Below are 6486 nucleotides of genomic sequence, written 5' to 3' on the forward strand. Positions count from 1 at the left end.
AAATAATAACTGATGGTGAGAAATCATTCACCAACATGAAGTTCAGCTGAATTTTTCTGGTTGGACTGAAAACAGGGTTTAATTTTTGAAACTGTTCTGTAGTTGGGTTTAGTTGCTTCTATTTTATTCAGGCTTTGCTAAATAGTGCAAAAAACGGAATCTCTTTTCTGTATCTGATGTGTTTGTGCTCATTTGATATTTTTGATATTTTCTGTATAACCTCAGTTCTTTTTGTATTTCTGCTATGAGATGTCCTCTTGGTTTTACTGCTGAATGCTTTCCAGTAGTTATTAAATTTTATTAATACAGATTGAGGGAGAGTAGATGGCTCATAAGTCTGGTAACAGGATGAGTAGATGAGTAGATGGCTCATAAATCCTGGTCACTGGTTCAATTTTTGTCCAACCCAGGTTTAATAATAATCACACTTTTGTCTGTTGTTGCGGTTTGTATAAAATGCCTTGGCATCAGTCAAGTTCCTAGTAAACTGTTGTCCCTCTCACCCACTGGAACTATGACTAATTAGAAGCATTGGACCTTATACTAGGAAGCATTGAGTGTTGGGGTTAGTGGGAGTTGAGGACTTCCAGCTCATTCTCTGATTAGGTCCATGGTTTGCAGCCTCATTGGAAGGGCCATAGATTTATGGGGCATGGAGCTGGAGTTGGGGCAGGATGACTGAGCTTGCACTTCCACTCACTGTTGTCGTTCTATCTGGGCTAGGTAGAGTTTCTTGTCTTCTTCACTATTAAGCAGGTGTAATCATTTACATTCTATGAATTTCTGAAGGGGAATATTGAATTGAATATTTTCCCCAAAATCAGTATTTAAAAGGCCAAATCCTGTGTATCCCAGCTTGATTTTGAACAGATGCTTAGGTAAAAGAGGAGAGAGGGAACTCCCGCCACACACTCAGGGTATGTCTACACTCCCCTCCTAGTTCGAACTAGGAGGGTAATGTAGGCATACCGCACTTGCAAATGAAGCCCGGGATTTGAATTTCCCGGGCTTCATTTGCATAAGCGGGGAGCCGCCATTTTTAAATCCCCACTGGTTTGAACCCCGTGTAGCGCGGCTACACGGGGCTCGAACTAGGTAGTTCGGACTAGGATTCCTATTCCGAACTACCGGTACACCTCATTCCACCGGTACCGGTAGTTCGGAGTAGGAACCTAGTCTGAACTACCTAGTTCGAGCCCCGTGTAGCCGCGCTACACGGGGTTCGAACCAGCGGGGATTTAAAAATGGCGGCTCCCCGCTTATGCAAATGAAGCCCAGGAAATTCAAATCCCGGGCTTCATTTGCAAGTGCGGTATGCCTACATTACCCCGCTAGTTCGAACTAGCGGGGTAGTGTAGACATACCCTCAGCTACGGTATTCTCAGCCACCCTTTGCTGAGAGGGGCAGGATGGGAAGATTTGAACAACAGTGGTTCCCTTACCCTTGCCCCACTGTACTCCCATAGTGTTACCACACAGGGAACTTATGCTTGAGGTGGAGCGGACTTTCTGTGATATGCAAGAATCATGCACTGCAGCCCTCTGCAGCAGTTACCTTCTTATGCAGTAGAATTGCACCAATTCTGTTGGCTGAGGCCTCTGAAATGGAATTAAAGGTGCTCAGAATAAATAATAGGAGAATAAAATTAGTAACAGCAATAAACCTGTCCTTTTTCATGTTCCCATCATCGACACCAAGTGGTGTCAGTTCAGTTCTCTGAAGCATTTTGAATTCCATTTAGTTGGTGATTAAGTTACTCTGTTCATGAGCATGGGAAGCTGGTAGGAATGTTTGTTCAAAGAGTTAACTTAACCTTGTCTGAGGTTGTGACAGACACTGAGATCAAAAGCTCTTCCAAACTATCTTACAGAAAAAAAATGCCTCAGTTCTACCATTTTCAGTCAATATCTTCTCCCTGAAAAGAGTATATTTAATTCAATTAAACGTGTGGTATAAACTATCCATTTTGCCTCTCATCTTAAACATAATTTGCCTGAATCTTTGCAATTCTTTAGATTTATTCAGTAGCCATGTTTGTGAAAGTATTGGCAGTGGTGACATCATCTTTGTTGAAATGCCATTCTGAGTGATGAGTCCCAGATGTTAACATACAGCCAAGAGAAGGAATATAATGGAAAAATCAAATACAATAAGTGGGGAGATAATAAAATGTGATTTCCTTATCTTTTGATATTACAAGATTTATCTTGTTCATATGTTTAACAAGAGTTAGAATGGGGCCAATTATGAAAATATGATTAGTTATTGCCATGATGATAATGCGTTGTGCAGTCTGGTATTTGCTATGCTGTGAACTTGGGATAAAGACTAAATGAATGCTAGTATAATTTTAAATATATTTTTTGCATTTTTTTTAGTTTATTCATCTTCTAAATTTTGCATGGACTGATTACAATGTATGTTGAAAATGTACACGAAAAGCCAGATGTCTCTCTCTCTGAACTGCCAGGAGTTAATGTGTCATTTGGATGACGGTCATGCATGGTTATATCTGCACATCATGTTTTCTAATGTACTGTAACATAACATGCCAATGTAACCAAAAATAACACAGTTTCCTAATGACATGTCGTATCTATGAAATGTGAAAAGGATGTGGCTTGCAAACTAGGCTTGAAAATGTGACTTTGTTTTAAAATAAAGTCATTCTCAGTACAATTTCTACTTTACCAAAAATAGCTTTCACCCTTGATTATTTTAGAGATGTTTAATGAAAGTGATTGACTTCACAGAACAGCTCTTCAGTTTTACATAATTTCTTCATGTGGCACCCTGAATAGTATATATTTACTGTATGGTGTAAAATAAAAATAAATAAGGAATATATATATATTCACTCGTAATCTACTAGGTAGAAATCTTCCCTTCATCTGGAACTCTCAAGGGTACATTTTCTTTAGAATATTGTATAGGCTGAACACTTGATAGTGTTTAGCAGCATAAAAACTGCATCCACAACTTTAGAGATTTGAAAGAACTGAAAAAACCTGCCTAGTTAGCGAATTTTTAAAAAGTGTTCTGCAGGTTGATAGGCATAGTAAAAACTTAACTAAAGTTCATGGAGGAGAAAAAGACATTTAAACATGGCTTATTGGGTAGAGAGTTACAAAATGAATGTATTTAAATATGCATTATTAGTCTGGTTTGCATTAGGCGTATGAATGTGACTTCAAATAAAAGCATCATTAAGACATAATAGATCAAAATATAATTTTTATTTTTATTTTATTTCTATCCTTTTATTGTTAGTTTATCTAGAATGAAGATTTTCAAAACTCCTCAGTACTGGACTCAGGACTTAGTGTCTCAAGATATGTCTTCCCTCCAACAAACCCCAAACATGTATTTTCTTACTGAAGATTAGCAGCAAAGACATGGTAACATGGCTCTCAATTCAGCTTAGTTGCCTGAGTTCACCACCAGACTCTCCATAGACTTTAAGGGTGTGTCTAGACTACAGGGATTTTTCGAAAAAAGTGGCCTTTTTTCGAAAAATCTTTACCTGCATCTAGACCGCTGCCCCGTTCTTTCGAGAGTAAATCGAAAGAATGCGGCAGTTTTTTTGACCACAGAAAACCTTGTTTTACGAGGAAGAATGCCTTTTTTCGAAAGTGCTCTTTCAAAAAAAGGCGCTACGTAACGCAAACTGTGCTTTTTCGAAAGAGAGCATCCAGACTGCCTGGGTGCTCTCTCTGAAAAAAGCAACTTGCTTTTTCAAAAGTACTGGTTGTAGTCTAGACGCTTTTGTTTGAAAGAGGTTTTTTCGAAAGTATCTTTAGAAAAAGCCTCTTTTAAAAGAGGCTTGCAGTCTAGATGTAGCCTAACTGGAGTAGCTAAACTGAGTTGAAATCAGAATTTCCCCTGTCTTCACTACTGTTTCAACCTGTGTTACTTAATCTGAGTTAAGAACCCCCTTTTCATTTTTTGTTGAAATGCAGCTTCAATGACTTGAACAGTACTTAGCACGTAAGCAACTAGGGCCGGATTTTTAAAAACATTTAAGCACCTACAGATGCAGATTGGGGCCTAGAGAGCTTTTCAAAAAATGCCTAAGAAGATTAGGCACCTACCTTCCATCAAAATGAGTAGAAAGTGTCTAACTATTTTTTGAAAAGCTGGCCCCTAAATCACTTTTAAAATGGGATTTTGGCTTCTAAGTCATTTGGCACTTTTGAAACACATACCTATAGTACACTTATAACCAGAAATGTTTTTGGAAGTGTAAACTGTAGGGCTATGTCTACACTGGCAGCTTCTTGCACAAGAACTGTTTTGCGGAAGAGTTCTTGCGCAAAAAGTCTTCCACAAGAGCGCATCTACACTGGCATGTGCTTTTGCGCAAGAGATGTGCTTTTGCACAAGAGCGTCTAAGGCAGTGTGGACATTCTCTTGTGCAAGAAACCTCTAATGGCCATTTTAGCCATAGGGGTTTCTTGCGCAAGAAAGTCATGTTACCTGTCTACATTGCCCTCTTGCACAAGAGCTCTTGCTCAAGAGGTCTTATTCCTCGTGGGAAGAGGAATAACTCTTCCGGAAGAAGCCATGTTTTCCGACGCTAGACTGTAAATTTACTTGCACAAGAATGTGTGTGCAGTGTAGACACCCGGCAAGCTTTTGCGCAAGAGCAACTATTCTTGTGCAAAAAGCCGCCAGTATAGACATAGTAGATGTAATGCTATAGTAGAAAATATCACTTCCCCTGAATTTAGTGACAAATCTTTCCTTTTATCATTTTATGTACTTTTTCTTCTTGAGCCATATTATTTGAGACCTCGATTAGGACATGCTCAAATGAGAGATCAAATTACCCAAACATTTAGGGCCAGCTTGTGTAAGCCAGAATAGCCCTTAAAGTCTTATATCTTCTTGAGTGGAATGATTTCATCTCTATTTCATGTCTTCATGTGCTAATAGGGATATTAAAGACTTCCTGGTAGCCTGCAGGACTGAATCTGTTTCAATACAAATTTTGTTAGAACAGTTCTTTTCCTCCAAAACCATAAGGTCTCTGTTTCCATGGGGTTTGTGGAACATTTCATGTAGTCCTTCAAGAAAAATAAATATTGGCTGGAGAAGAGGACTGAAAGAAAAAGCATGGTTGGTGAGTTTTTGCCTTATCTACATAGATGCACCTTTTCAGCTCTGTGTCTATCCAGCCTCCACATGCATCCGAACAATGAACATAATAAATTCATATGGCACAACATAGGTTGATATCTACCTGTGTACCTGAAATAGCTGGAAAAGAGTGCATACACAAATGTTCAATTGATGGTAAGTGAAAGTGTGTTTTCACGTCAAATATTTCACATCCTTGTGATACTGTAATCCCTTTGGCTATGTCTAGACTGGCATGATTTTCCACAAAAAAGTTTTCCGTTAAAAGCATTTGCGGAAAAGAGTGTCTAGATTGGCACGGACGCTTTTCTGCAAAAGCACTTTTTGCAGAAAAGCGTCCGTGCCAACCTAGACGTGCTTTTGTGAAAAAAGCCCCGATCGCCATTTTCGCAATCGGGGCTTTTTTTGCACAAAACAAATCTGAGCTGTCTACACTGGCCCTTTTGCGCAAAAGCTTTTGCGGAAAAAATTGCCAGTCTAGACACATCCTTTGGGTATGTCTACACTAGCCCCCTAGTTCAAACTAGGGAGCTAGTGTAGACATACCCTGGGATTCTATTTAGGTTAAAGGTGTGAATGTTCTTTGCCATACTAGTTGTAACTACTCTGGTCCAGCTATTAACTGGAAATCTGACATTTCCAGAAAACATAGTTAAATTTGCCACTACTTTCAGAGAGGTAGCCATGTTAGTCTGTTTCAGCAAAAACAAGAAGTCCCTCTTTTGGGATTCACACCTTCTCGTCAACAGGCCACATCCACCCTGATTGAACTGACCTTGTTAGCACTGGTCCTCCTGATAGTAATGCAACACACCCATCTTTGCATGCATATATTTACCTGCCAAATGGAAGTTTCCACTTCACGCATCTGATGAAGTGGGTTCCAGACCATGCAAGCTTGTGTCCAAATAAAGGCATTAGTTTTTAAGCTGCCACAAGGATCCTTGTTGTTTTTACCACTACTGCTGTCCTCTCATTCTCCCCACAGTCACTAACTTATGTGTCCCTTCCTTCTCCTCCTGACAGGCTAGAGGAGTGTCCTGATACAGAGTGATACACTTAAAGTAACTGTAACTACACAGCTTTCAGTGAAATACCCTTGTGATTTTGTGCAGGGCATTACATTTAAGTTGAAACTGTGGTGTTAGACTCTCTGTTTGCCCAGGGGTTTAGTGCAACAGCATCTCACTGGTTTTCTTTAGAAAACTTGCCATATCGTGATGTTGTGAATGGACTCTCTGCAACTGTCTGTAATCCTTACAGAAGTGAAAAAGTGATGAATTATCCAATGTACCACTGCGGCATGCATTTTTGTATAAAGTCACCATATACTTGCAGAGTGATGG

The sequence above is a fragment of the Pelodiscus sinensis genome, chromosome 10 (genome assembly GCF_052426305.1).
Source record: "Pelodiscus sinensis isolate ZL-2025 chromosome 10, ASM5242630v1, whole genome shotgun sequence".
Taxonomy (NCBI): Eukaryota; Metazoa; Chordata; order Testudines; family Trionychidae; genus Pelodiscus; species Pelodiscus sinensis.